The sequence below is a fragment of the Suricata suricatta genome, chromosome 10 (assembly GCF_006229205.1).
Source record: "Suricata suricatta isolate VVHF042 chromosome 10, meerkat_22Aug2017_6uvM2_HiC, whole genome shotgun sequence".
NCBI lineage: Eukaryota > Metazoa > Chordata > Mammalia > Carnivora > Herpestidae > Suricata > Suricata suricatta.
In genome coordinates, this window is record NC_043709.1 from 136,521,057 (window position 1) to 136,536,304 (window position 15,248).

Consider the following 15,248-nt stretch of genomic DNA (forward strand, 5'->3'; position numbering starts at 1 on the left):
CCTCCTGCCACCCACGATCAGAGGGAGCCGAAGCGGTGGCCCAGACGCCTGCGTCGTCGGGCTGCCGTGTTCCTTCCTCGTCCGACCGTTGGGTGTCGGTGGTCTCCAGATTCACTCTGGGGTCATCACTCCTATTCCACCCGATTCAGTAAGGCTCCCAGGGTTTCAGTTACCAGGTGTGTGACCTAATTGCTCTTAAATCTTTTCTCTCGTTCCAGGTGCTCTTCTGCGTCCTGGACTTACAGATGTCACCGCTCACTCGAACGTTCAGCTTCGCAAACTCTGTGCTTCGAGCCTCACTCTGCTTCCTCTCTCACAAAGCTGCCTCCGGCTTCTCTCAGGATCCTGGTGATCGGCGCCACCAGTTGTCACGCGAGGGGCCCCTGGGATGCAAATCATGTGGCACCAGGGCTTTCACTGTAAGTCAGAAACCAACCAAGCGGCCCGGACCACAGAACCAGAGGGCGAGGTCGGTGAGGGCTGGTGCGGGAAAAGCAGGCCCACCAATTCTGGCGAGCAGGGGCCGCAGAAATGGGGGACGAACTCAAGCCAGGTCGGCGAGGAGGCCGTGACCGTGACAGGACCAACTCAGACGGGAGCCACGCTCAGCCTCCAGCTGCCCCTGAGCTCCCAGCGGCGGCCTCGCCGCGTGGCCTCCCTGACCGCCCGGCCCCACACCTCTTGCGCTTGCATTTGCTGCGACGCTTCCTGTGCCCACATTTCCATCTTTGTCTGGATTTTTAATCTCATTTTCCAACTCTCTGTGGAAGACAGTCTCCTTCTCTACACGGTGATTGTCACATTTATAGCTCCTTCTCTGCAGTCCACACCTTCTTTATGTCTGTTTATGTGTCTCTTTTCCTTTAATACTTCAAAGTACAAATACTTTGAAGGTAGAGTGGCTTCTGGTTTCTAGAAACACCAGTCTGGATTAGTTCAATTAACTCTCCAGCTAAAAACAATGAAAAATATTCTATAACACAGTTGTACATGTTTTTCAAAAATTACTTTAAATGCATCAACAATCTGAAGACAGCAGTAAATTATTTTATGGAAGTCTGTAACGAGAGGCACGAGCACATGTATATGCTGTGCGCGCATAGGAGCAAACCTGGCCATCGAAGCCCTCCTCCTCAGGGCTTCTGCTTTACCCACACCTGAGTTTTACTTTGGTGAGGCTTTCGTTCCTACAAGACAGAAGAAGCAGAAGAAGTCAGGCCCAATATCCAAGGCTTTAAAGGAGACCTCCAGACCTTAGCCTGGGACCCCAAAAAGGGCAATCACACTTAGAGTAGGAGGAAAGCATATCTAAATCCACTCTGTACCCCAACCGGGGGTGATTTGAAGGAAGCTGCCTTAGAAGGAAACAGAGCAGGAGAAAAAAGAGGCAACGAAAAACTTTGGGGAGTTTGGGGCCACAGATCAGCTCTTTGTACCTGAACACACATGCTCTGGAGCACAGAAGCCAAGACAAACGGGGCTGCAGGACTGGTTTGAGATGGCTGTAAAGATGAGCTCTGGGGGGAGACAAATCCCTTCTAGATCTCTTCTGACTAACAGACCAAAGTACTTTTCAAGGGCAATAACAAGAGGATGTCAGACATAGCAAGACACCAAAGTGAGTGTTCTTGTGTCAGTCTTGGTAGAATCTCCCGCAAACTGTCCACTTCATCTACATCTTCCTTTTTTGGGTTAGTCTCGCATTTGTGAAAGAAGAATAAAGTAACTAATGAAGATAAGAAGACTAATTAAGTAAAATAAAACCAAACATTAAATAGCTAAAAGTCTGCTTTTTAGTAACACTAATGAAACTGACAAAACCACTTGTGAAACTGACAAAAAATAGAAGTTGCAAATAACCAACTATAAAGCACTGAGGAAAACACTGAAGGTGACACAAATGGGGAGGTATTCCACGCTCATGGATTGGAGGAATTCATATTGTTAAAATGTCTAACTAACCACGACATTCTACAGATTCAGTGTAGTCTCCCTCAAAATACCAACAGCATTTTTTCACAGAAATGGAACAAAAAATACTAAACTTTGTGTAGAACCACACAAGCCCCTGAAGAGCCGAAGCAATCAGAGAGAACAAAGCTGGAGGCATCACAATCTCAGAGCTCCAGTTACACCACAGATGCGTAGTGTTCAAGACAGTATGGCAGTGGCACAAAAACGACACCGATCAATGGGACAGAACGGAGAGCCTGAAGTGCACCCACGGTTTTATGGTCACGTAGTCTACAACAAAGGGAGCAAGAATATATGATGAAAAGGTAGTCTCTTCAACAAATAGTGCTGGGAAGACTGGACAACAGCATTCCAAAGAATGAAACTGGACCGCTTTCTTACACCATACACAAAAATAGTCAGAGTGTATAAAGAAAGTCAAATTAAGTGTAAGACCTGAAACCAAAAAAAATCCTAGAAGATATAGGCATTAATTTCTTTGACATAGCCCTTAACAATATTTTTCTAGGTATGTTTTCTTAGACAAGGGAAACAAAAGCAAAAATAAACTATTGGGAGTGCACCAAAATAAAACGCTTTTGCAGAGCAAAGGAAATAATCAACAAAACAAAAAGGCAACCTATGGAATGGGAGAAGATATTTGCTAATGATATATCTGATAAGCGGTTAATATCCAAACTATATAAAGAACTCCTACAACTCAACTCAACACACGCACACACACACACACACACACACACACACACATCTGATTAAAAGATGGGCAGAGAACCGGAATAGATATTTTTTTCAAAGAAGACATTCAGAGGACCAACAGACATGTGAAAAGGTGCTCAACATCACTCCCCATCAGGGAAATGCAAATCAAAACCACGCTGAGATACCACTTCACACCTGTCAGAATGGCTAAAATCAACAGCACAAGAAACAACAGTGTTGAAAATGTTGTGGAGAAAAAGGAACACTCGTGTCCTGGAGATGGGAATGCAAACTGGTACGGCCACTCTGGAAAACTGTATGGAGGTTCCTCAAAAAATAGAAAATAGAAGTACCTTATGACCCAGTAATCCTACCACTGGGTATTTGCCCAAAGAAAACAAAAATATTTATTTGAAAAGACATATGCATCCCCATGTTTATTGCAGCATTATTTACAGTAGCCAAGATATGAAAGCAACCCACGTGTCCGTCAGTAGGTGAGTCGGTGAAGATGTGGTGTACATATATATTGCCCAGCCACACACACACACACAAAAGAAAGAAATCTTATTTCTTATTGCCATTTGCAAAAATATAGATGGACATTGAGGGTATTATGCTAAGCGAAGTCAGACAGAGACAATTTACCATATGATCTCACTTATATGTGGAATTTAAAAAACAAAACATACAATTAAATTAAAACTGCGTCATAAATACAGAGAACAAACTGGTGGCTGACAGAGGGGGAAGGAGTGGGAGGTGAGCAAAATAGGTGAAGGGGATTAAGTGATACAAATCCAGTTATAAAGTAAATAAGTCATGGGAATGAAAAGTACAGCATAGGAAACATACTCAGTAATACTGTAATGACTTTTTTGGTGACGGTAGTGACTGCACTCGCCCTGGTGAGCTCTGTGTCATGTACGGAACTGTTAAATTACTACACTGGGCACCTGAAACCAATATAATGTATGTCAACTACACTTCAGTTGGGAAAAAAAATATCACCACAAATGCCTCACACACACAAACATTTTAGAAAGAAGATATCATTAACAACTTTAAGCCAATAAATTTGAAAATAGAAAGTGGACAAATCTGGGGGGAGGTATGCCAATACTGACTCAAGAAGAAACAACGGCAACAATGTAAAATCTGTGAATTAAATCTGCACTACGTGCGCTCCCTTAGAAGAAAACCCCAGGCCAGCTGGTTTCACTGGATAGTTGTTTGATCTGTTCAGGGAAGAAAGGATTCCATCCTTACGCTCCTCCAGACAACAGAAGAAACTTTGCCACTTATTTAATGCCTGGTAAAACTTGATCCCAAGGACAGATGGGTTAGGAATATTTCTAGGCTAATTTCACTCACGGGAACAGATGTAAAAATTTTCAGAACAGGGTAAAGCCCCACCACACATGGTAATGACATCCCAATAAATCGTTTGTACAAACACAGGTTCCATTACTTCGAGGCTCCTGGGGAGGGCTATGAAATTGCAGATATGACTCAGCCCCTGCTGTTGTTTTATGTGTGGGATGTTTTTCATATTTTATGTTTTCCTGTATTTTCTCCACCTCCCTCCCCGTTTCCTTTCTGTTTTGGTTGGTCAACTTTTGGCTGAAATACCGGTGGGGAAAACTCTGATCGCTGTGGTGCCTGGACTGTCAAAGGTCCCTGCGGATTAGGTTCCGGGGCTCTGTGCCTACTTCTCCACTTCTCAGGGGCTCATGGGGCACCTACCGCCGCCCTAACCCTGGCGGCAGCCCTGGAAGAGGTTAAAAAGCTTCATCAGTCTCTGAGAAAGGAAAGGAAACCAAAATGACCATGAATTACTTTTAATTTCAGATTATTTTGGGGGAAGTTATCGATGAGTTTTTCTATAATAGTAAGCTAAATTCAGCAATTATGTTAAAAGGATAATAGATTTTGACTAAGTCAGATTTGTCCTAGGAATACAAGGTTGCTTTAACATTAAAACAATCAGTTAATTGTTTTCCATATTAGGTTAATACAGGAAAAACTACATAATCATCCCAATGATGTAAGAAAAACATTTGCTAAATTTCAGTATTAGTTTAAAAACTGACTAAACTAGGACTTTCTTAATCAGACGAAGAGAAGCTACAGAAATCCACGATCAACACTGTATTTAACAAGTGTTTGAAAATCTTCCCTTTGCAAGGTGGGCAAGGGAAGGACGCCCCCACCCCTGGATCACCCCTACCACGCGTCACTGAGCGGGGGCCTGGCGGTTACAGGAAGACAAAAACAGTCTCAACTGGTGGCTTAAAAAAAAACTTTTTAAAAATTTTATGGAGAGAGAGAGAGCAAGAGCACGAGAGAGCGAGAGCACAAGCAGGGGAGGGGCAGAGGAGAGAGAGAAAATCTTAGGTTCCATGCCCGGTTCAGAGCCCAATGCGGGGCTCAGTCCCACAACTCTGGGATCATGACCTGAACCAAATCAAGAGTCAGATGCTCAACTGACTGAGCCCCCCAGGTGCCCCAGGACTGGAACCTTTGGAAAGGAAGATAGCAGATTATCATTGTTTTCAGATGAAATGATTGTATATATATTTTTTGTAAAAAAATAATGTATATTTATATAAATATGAATATAATATATATTTTTGTAAACAAAAAATTGCAAATAAAATATTAGAATTAATAATATGTAATAACATAAATTATAAAAATATATAAATAATTTAATAAAAAACAAAATAATTCTATTGTTTTTCTATATAAGAGCAACAAATAGAAAACGTAATTTTAGGGACGCCTGTGGGGCACTGTTGGTTAAGCGTCTGACTCTTGATTTCAGCTCAGGTCATGATCTCACAATTTGTGGGATGGGGTCCATCATTGAGCTCAGTGCTGACGGCATGGAGTGTGGTTGGAATTTTCTCTCTTCCTTTCTCTGTCCATCACCTGCGCTCCCTCTCTCAAAATAAACCTAAAAATAAAAGAAAGAAAGTATAATGTTAAAATATGCCATCTACAAATAGCATCCAAAAATGGCAAACCCAAGAAATATGAAGGAATGGCATTAAGGACCTTTATGGGGAATATGGCAAGCTTTACCGAGAGACATTAGTGAAAAGTGGAGAGATCCTCTGTGTTTACGGAATGGAAGTTTCAAAATGCGACCAGGCCGTTCAGCTGTATGCTGACTTCTAGGTTGGGTGCAATCCCACTTGGACTCCCAAGAGTATTTTGCAGGAGTGACACATGAGAGAGAATTCAAAATATAGACAAAAATGCAGGAAAAAGTGCAGCCAAGGCTTGAAGAAGGAGGGGAGGAGAGGCGGGGAAGGAGAAATGAAGCTCAGTGTGTCAAGAGTTTAGATGTGGCAAAGCTGCCTTAGTTTTGTGCTCACAGTGCCCGGGCGGACCCGCAGGTGAGGGCGGGGCGGACCGCATAGTGGAGCAGAGACTCTGCATGTGCACGGCAACGTATGGCACAGGCAGCAACTCAGAGCAGGGGAGAAAATTGCACTATATTCACCAGGGTATCATATCTGAAATCATATAATATTACTCATAAATAAGTATAACTTAAATAACAATATTTAATAAGCATTAAACATTTATTAAAACATAAGTATTAAATAAAATGTTTAATAATAAAAATAAGGTGTATTATATTGCTATACTTTTCTCATAATAGCCCAAATCTGGGAGCAGCCCAAGTGCCCAACGCCAGTGGAATGATAGAAAGGGCCAATAAACTCTTGATACATTCATTCAAAGACTATTTAGTTAAAAGAAAAGAAAAAGTAGACTACATGAAACAACATGGATAAATCTATAAGCCTACAATTGAATGAACAAAACCCAAAACATATAAATTATACTTATGGTATAATTCTATTATATGAAGTTCAAAAGTAAGCAATATTAAACTGTATTTTATAGGGATGCATCCAATGCTGGTCAAGAAAAGCAAAGAAATAATTGCAAGTCAGAAGAATGTCTTCGTGAGAATGGACGGACTTCTGGGAAATATATAATGTTTAACTTCTTGAGTTGGTTCATAGTTACTTGGCTTCCTAACTATTCGAATGTTACCGATGACATTTATACACATTTCTATATGTTACATTTTGCAATAGGAATGTTTATAAAATGATTTAATTAGACTTGCAATGAAAATCAATTTTCTAACATGGTTGAGAATTAGATGGCTTTCTATTTCTTTGTTAAAACATTTATGTACATTTCTGTAGATGTTATTTTTCACAGTAAAAGTGTGTAATTGTACAGTTAGGCTTCTAATACACACAGTAGTCCCCAGAGCTGTACTACCTTACTTCCTGAAGGCAAGTGCAGTCACAGTCACGCGTTTCTTTTGCTGTCTACCTCTCGATTTCCAGATAATAAGCTTGCAACGCCATGCCTTCATTTTTCACTTTTCCATAAAACTGCTTACTGACCGCCTACACCCGCAAGATGAGGACCTAGCTTTCTTATCTCTTTTTCTCTAAGCTTACACACGTTAGTTTCTATTCTCTTCCTCCCCAACTATATTGTTTTATGCCAATTTTCAGAATTTACATTATTACAACTATGTAAACCAACATAAATTACCAACATAAATCAATCTCAAACTCTTTATCAATGTGTTCATTCTACTAATTTCTTTTTTTCCTTGGAAACATCCCTTTAGAATTGCTCATTCTTTTTCTCCAATTTGTCAGGTGTGTACATATTGTGTTTATGAAATATTTTTCAGAGACTCCTGCTGGCAGCCGTGACACAGCCGCTGATACCAGACTTTCTCTCCACTGACAACTACTACACAATACAGGCTTCAACTCTTTTCAGCCACTGAAAACTGAGCAGCACAGGAGCAGAGAAAGTTGTGAGGTGAGCCCAGGGTTGCCTGTCATCATTCTGGTTTTCAGCCTGGAAGTGGTCTCACTGAGTGGAGGAGGAGGAGGCTGAAGCTCAGGCCCTTGAAGTGGTTGGAATTAGAGTGTGAGGTTCTGAGAAGGAGGTGCTGCCCAGAGGGGAGGTCTAAGAAGTCTGCGTGGGGGCTCATTGTGATTCCTTGGCTCGAGGTGGGGCTGCACAGGCAAAGGGAGACACTCTGTGAGGCCGAGCACCTGCTGCAGCCTGAGAGCCAAATGGTGGCACCAGAAGACAGGCGGGTCTCAGAGATCACGGAGCCCTAGCCTAGGCACTGGAGAGGCCTTCCTGAAAATTTTGGAATGGAGTTAAAATTTCAGAAAGGATCAAACTTTAGAATAAGACCCACACTCTGTATCAGAGACGTATCTTAAACATATGTTCGAAACCAAACCAGTTCCACTCCAAGAAAGGATAAAACCAAGACTAACTAGACTAACAGTAAGAAACACTAATTTCACTGTTTGCCTGAATAACCTGAACATTTATGAAGAAGAAAATATGATTTTCTCTCACTCCAATACATTGTCCACAATGTCTGTCATGTAATAAAAAATTACTAGATATGCAAAGAAATGGAATAATATGAGTCACAGTCCAGAAAATTTCATTTTTGGAAACTGAACCTTGGTTACCAGATGTTGAAATTAGCAAGCAAAGACTTTCAAGCAACTGTTATAAGTATGCATTACATACAGCAGCTGTTTGACTGAATGCTTCTAATGAATGAACAAATGGGGAGGGGTTTTAACAGAGAGATGTTAATTATAAAAACAAACCAAAGGGAAATTAGAAAATGGAAAAGTGCAGCATATAAATTGAAAAATTAATAGAATGAGCTTAAGGGTGGATTGTAGATGTTGGAAGGGTCAATTGACCATTCTATCTGAAAAATAGAAAGAAACGATATTGACAAAAAGAAGACCTGGAAGAGTCACACTGACCCACAGGAAAGTATCTATCAGTACAACATAAGTATAGGAGGAATCCCAAAGGAGAAGAGAGCAAGAACTAGCAGGATAAAGACTGGGAGAATCGTTGAAAATTATCTGAATTTTGTGAAAAGCAAATCTTATAGATCAAAAATGGTCAGAAAACTTTAAGCAGGATAAGCATAAGCACAAAGAACACAACACTCAGGCACATCCAATGGTTGCAACCAAGGGTAAAGAGAAGATAGTGAAAGAGAAGACCTTGAAAGAAGAAAGATGACAGTTACATACAAGCAGGCGTGACAGAAGTGAACGTCGATGTCTTGTCAGAAACAGTGGAGGCCAGAGACAATGGAACAAGAATGTGGTTATTCTGAAAGAACAAAACTGTCAACCTAGAATTCTAAATCCAGTAAAACTTCAAACATTCAGAGTTGAAGATCCTCTGCTGATACTTCATTGCCAACAAATTGTAATAGCAGCTCTAAGGGAAGTCTTTCACGATCCGAGATGGAAATTCAGATCCATAGGAATGAATAAAGAACATAAAAATGGGTAAATAGAAAGACTATATGCTTAAATTTTCTTCTAATTTTTATAAGACATATGACTGGTGTAGAAAATATTGTCACTGTTTTGTGTCATTTATAATGTATGTGTATATGTAATGTCTGTATATGACAACAATGCACACAGCAGTCAGAGAGGTGTAGGAAAACATCAGCACAGGGTTAAAAAATGGATTATTCCCAGAGTAGTGAGGAAAAGAGGAACAGAGGAACAAACACAGAAAACAAAGAACAACGGGGCGCCTGGGTGGCTCAGTCGGTTAAGCCTCCGACCTCAGCTCAGGTCAGATCTCACGTTAGTGGGTTCAAGCCCCACATCGGGCTCTGTGCTTACAGCCAGCTCAGAGCCTGGAGCTGCTTCCGGTTCTGTGTCTCCTTCTCTTTCTGTCCCTCCCCCTCTCATGCTCTGACTCTCTCTGTACCAAAAATAAATAAAAACATTAAAAAAAAAGAAAACAAATAAAAAGATGATAGACCTAAATCTAACTATATCAAAATTATATTACAGGAAATTTATTCAGAATTTAACGTTATGATATATGATGATCATGGACCCTATCTTTTGTTTTCCTAAAACTAACTGCCTTATTTTTTCTCCTACATTAGTTTTTTGGGTCACCATTTATGATTTTTCCCATCCCTTACTAGAATCCCTCACTGAAGTCTTGTGGAAGGTCAATCTCATTAATTAATCTATTGATTGATTCCCTTTTTGATTTTTAAAATATTTTTGTGCGGAGGAGATATCTCCACATTCCTCATGTTTTCGTCCATGTGGAGGAAACTCCAATTACTGTAATATTTCTAGTCTTTCTGTATTTACAAACACACATACACACACGCACACGCACACACGCACGCGCACTCCCTGCCCCAGGAACAGTGAAGCATCTAATCCGATTGGTGAGAATGATTAAGAAGCACCCCAGATACTGGCTTCTTCTGTTCCTTTTGGGGGTGAACTGAGTGCAGAGAACACACGTGTGTACTGTCCGTGTCTGGTGGACCCTACTTTCCAGGGGAGGCCTGCCCTGCCACGCTGCGTCCCGCAGTAGTGTTTCTGTGGAGAGTGCCAGGGAGCCACCTACCTGCAGAGAAGCCATGTCACTGTCACCCAGTGACGTTATAATCCAGGTTAAGGTTTTGTCTCCTAAAACCTGCACAACCAGAAGCCGTCTTCAAGCAGGTATCCGTCCACTAACGTGACTTAAAACGTGGTGACAGTGATGTGAAATTCTTAGGTGACAAAGAAGTACAGCTTTATCAGTGAGCCAACCGATGACAGTCACTGAGCACTATGCTAGAAATAAAACCACACACCTTCCTCAGCTTACAGTGGGGTCATGTCCTGCAACAGACCTATTGTAACCTAAAGATACTGTTAAATCAAAAATGCATTTGCTACACCTAACCTCAAACATCACAGCTTAGACCAGCTTACCTTGATGTGCTCAGAACATTTTCATCAACCGACAATTGTGTGAAACCATCCAACACAAAGCCTCTTGCATGATAGTGTTGAGTATCTCATGTAATGTACTGAATATTGAAAGCAACAGACAGAGTGGCGGAGCCTCTGGGGCAGGACGGCTGTTGTGCGTCAGTTGTTTCTCTTACGATCTCTTATGACCGCGGGGCTGCGCATGGGGCAGGGCCGTCCAGTGTGCCACTCGCCTGGGACAAGATCCAAATTCAAAATTCGAGGTATGGCTTGTACTGAACGTGTACGGTTTTTGTGTCACCATCAAGTGTAAAAACTGAAACATCACAAGTGGAACCACTGTGAAGTTGGGGACTGTCAATAACCCCTTTCTTAAATTGTCTTCCATTGCTTCTGTTTTTCCTGCTATTTGAAAATGTTTGAAGTTACATATAATGTGTGACTTAAAATTTCTTCTGCTTCAATTCCCCAGTTTTGGCGTGGTGGTTTTGTAACTTGTTCCCACGTAGTCAGCCCTTTGTGACTTCGTGGTGTTTGGGACGCAAAGTTTTCGTCTGTATTTTTCCCATATTAACGTCTGTTACGGTTGGATCCTATGAGCTGAGAGGTGTGTTGAAGGCCAAACCCCAGGGCCTCAGACTGTGACCTGATTTGGAAACATGGTCTTTGCAGCGTCAGCCAAGTTCAGCAGAGGTCACTAGGGTGGCTCTAATCCAACAGGACTGGTGTCCCTATAAAAAGGGGAATCCTGGAGACAGCCACAGAGGGAAGACAACATAAAGATGTCCGTGTGACAGTGGAGTCAGAGGAGGGACACTTCCCAGCCCTCGGAGGGGCATGGCCCTCCTGACACCTAGACTTCAGACTTCCAGCCTCTAAATTAAAAAAAAATATATAATTTTGTTTGTGTGTTTGTTTTTGAGAGAGAGAGAGCAGGGGAGGGGAAGAGAGAGAGGGAGACACAGAACCCCATGCAGGCTCCAGGCTCCGAGCTGTCGGCACAGAGCGGGATGCGGGGCTCGAACCCACAAGCCGTGAGGTCGTGACCTGAGCCGGAGTCGGATGCGTCGCTGACTGAGCCCCCCGGGCGCCCCGGACTCCCAGCCTCTAGCATGTGCGACAACACGTGTCTCTTGCTCAAAGCCACCCGGTTCGTGCCACGTCGTTACAGCAGCCGTGAGAGCCTAACACAGCATCTAATTTCCACAGCAACGTTTCAAAATAGCATTTTGCTTGCCTGTTTTTAAATTTTTTATCAGATTTGTCATGTCCTTAAAATCATTGGCTTGGAGCTCTGTCTGCCTGCATCTGTGTTTTCTTCTGTCAGTCTCCCTTTCTGTTCTAACAGTTCTGTTTCCTTGCACGCATGTTCCCTGGAAGGTTACGGGTCTACACGTCCCTCTCCCTGGCTTCTCTGCTGCGTCCTCCGTTTCTTTCTCTTACCCTCCTTCCGCCCATCATCTTTCTCTTTCCACCTTCCCACCTCTCTTGTGCTTACGAAGGAGCTGACCCTGGAACAATGCAGGGTTCGGGCGTCGACGCCCGTGCAGTGGGAAGCCATGCGCACCTCTGACTCCCCCGGAATTAGTGGCGAACAGCCTTCTGCTGACCTGACTGACAACATGAACGGTTAACTCCTACTTTGTATGTTGTATGTAGTATATGGTGTATTCTTACAGTAAACTAGAGAAAAGAACATGCTGTTAAGAAAATCATAAGGAAGAGAGGATACATTTACAGTCTTGTCCCCCCAAAATTCAGATATAAGTGGCCCCGTGTCGTTCATGCTGCACAGACAGCTGCCCCATCAGTTATGGGCTGAGCCACCGTAGTCTCCCTTCCTTCTGTGATGTGTTCACTCCCTACAGGTTCTCGTAACATGCCTTCAAGCAAGCGAGTGCCCCTGAATCCTTGCCTCAGGCTCTGCTTCTTGGGAACTTTCCCTACCTCACCTCAGTCCATTTATGTGACGATGAACACGGCAGGAAATGAAATACCAGCACCAACTAAGGTAAAATTTACACTGTACCTGGGATTTGGCTTTCTCTGGATTGCGGGTGCCTTCCTGCTCCCGCCCAGTCCCTTTCTCAAATCCTGTAATTCAGGGAAAGGTGATGGTGGACAGTGTAAGCATCATGATCTTTGTTTGTACTCACTTTTACTGGGTGTATGTGCAAGCCAGAGTCACTGAAAAGCACTGCTTTTAATCAGCTTTCTGATAACCAGATTCTGGATTTTACACAATTGGATTTTTAGACTCCGCTGCAGACGGTGTGGTGGAAGGCTGGCTGGCACGGTGGGAGCCTTCCAGGAGCGTGCTGAACTTGGTATGTGAACTTGGTATGTACAGACAGCTTCCATTTCAGAGGATGAGGTAAGTTTGAAAATGTTCACTTTGTGGATTTTTCAAAATATTTTTTTTAAGTTTCCGTGAGATCATGACCTGAGCCAAAGTCAGATGCTTAACCAACTGAGCCCCCCAGGCGCCCCCATTAGTGAATGTGATGGCAAAATTTTGTCTTCAACCACTCCCCTCTCTTCTACTTCAAAAGCTTATGTTTTAAGCCCTCCCAAAACCCCTCATATCTGAGAACATTTGTAAAACCTTGAATAAAAAAGCCTATGCCACTTGTCTCAGCGATGAATTGATATGATTTCTGGGAATGACAATGAATCTTGACATTAGATTAATGAAGCCAGACATTAGTCAGTCAGAATTGGCAGAGGAAATATGCTGTAAAACTGTGATGCAGCCTAAGACCAAACAGGATTAAGTTTTGGATAAGTTGTTATTTTGTGCTCCCACAGCACCGTTAGTACAAGTGGCAATTCTCTAAAATGACCAGAAATAATTACCTTATTGATAACTGTAGATTGATTTGTAATAATGAATACAAGGAAACAGGCTATGGGTCCAGCATAAATTTCACACACTTGTGTTTCCATCAAGAATCTTTGAGTCAGTTGAGCCCTCAGCAATGGCGTGGGAAATCAAATTAACTGTGCTGTGGGATTCTTCAGATCCCTCCTTTGCCCACACTGCAGTCTGTAGGCAGGTAAATCGGTGGGCAGTTCTTCACTGCCAGAGAGCAGCCAGCATACGCCAGACGCAAGTCCCCGGATGGTTCACCACATTTAGTCACATGCATGTTATTTAGTTAATTCTGTAATGATGCAAAGTCACAAAATGTTAATGGTTTCTTGTTTGCATAGAGCAGTCTCATTCAAGGTTTCAAGCTGCTTTCTGAGTACTGATTAATTAAACCCAAACCTTCTGTGTCAGATTATTCGCTGTTTTCCTTTTGTAAACCCAACTCACTTCACCCAAGCTGAAGTCCTGATGATACAGTAAGACCCAAATGAAACTTGACTCCACACAGAAATTGCCAGGCAGAGTTCTGTAGGAGACCTTCAGCCAAGGAAGGCCGGGGCACAGGGGCGTTGTGGGCACCCCAGCCCCCAGGATTTAGATAGAAGGACTTGAGCAAACCTCCCGTGATGTTCTACAGCCAGCTCTTCCGAAGGACTTTGGAAAAGGTAAAAAATTCACAAGCTTGGGACACACAGAAGAAAGCACAGCACTGACAAATCCCACATGAATCTGCTGAGGAGTGAATGAACCAACTCTTATCCGCAGTAAGTCTTTGAAGTCAAGGTTCAGACTCCCCAGAAACGCTTCGGTGTGCAAAGCCGACGCCTGCTGTCAGTCACCTTACTAGTGAGTAAGCCCCGCCCACCGCCCCGGTCCTGGTGCGGTGCGCTCCTTTCTGCTCTTCCCTCCCAGCCAGGCTGTCTGGAACCCAGAGCCCAGGGACACGTGGGCTGTGAAGTCCTCACCGGAAGAACTGGGAACTCAGGAACACACTCGAACACACTCGGGGTGAGCTGACGGAGGTGGGCAGATGGAGGTGGCAAATTGCCCACAGCAAGTAGTGAAGCAAGCCACAGAGGCGCCCAGCCCCAGCCGGCACGATGGGTACGTAATTAGGTCCATGTAACTGCCCCTCCTGGCACTCCAACCCTGCCTCCAGGACTTGCCTCGCTGGGACGGAAGAGGAGCAGAGAGCTGACCACTCCGTGTTCCTGAGCTTCTTTGACCCGCCGACCCCGGCGGGCGGCCTCCTGGTCGGCCAGGATCGCCACGGCGGGCCTCTCTCCTCACACCCGCGTGTTTGGCTCTGTGTCTCAGACCCTCCGGGTTTTGTCGTGTAAGGATGGTTTGTTTGATGAATTAAACCATGCTGGTGTGTTAATAAATGCTATTGATGTGAGGCCACTCTCAGGGAGCGGTCTTAAGATTTTCCAGTGGCTTTTTGAAAATAACCGACCATGGTTTAAAGCTGTAATTCAGATGATGGAATTTTCAGGGGTTTTGGCAGACCTTTGAGCAAATAGCCTTTGCATTTTTCAATTCATTCTAATAAAACTCTATTGAGTATTATTTCCACCTTGACATACATTTGAACCAGGTTTTTATACATAGTCTCACACACACACACACACACACACCATGCTGTTTATGTGTCATTGGACAACACAGCAGAGAAGTTAGACACTTGCTACCAGATAAGACACACACAAGGACTAGGAATCCCAGCTAGAACAGGGAGAAGAAGAGAGGTGTGTGATTCAAGAGGTGGTTGAGAATCTTCCCGATGAGGAGGTTAGGAAGGAAGCGTCACAGAAGTGGCATTTGAAGCGGACACGACGAGTGTGGCC

At 43.3% G+C, this 15,248-nt stretch overlaps 1 long non-coding RNA gene across 1 annotated transcript; it reads left to right on the forward strand.

The window, feature by feature from the left end:
* Positions 1-231: 231 nt before the first annotated feature.
* LOC115304519 lies at positions 232-14,976 on the forward strand. Its single transcript, XR_003914473.1, has 5 exons — positions 232-419; positions 7,412-7,545; positions 12,398-12,540; positions 12,786-14,409; positions 14,561-14,976. It is a non-coding gene; the product is annotated as an uncharacterized LOC115304519 (long non-coding RNA).
* Positions 14,977-15,248: the final 272 nt, after the last annotated feature.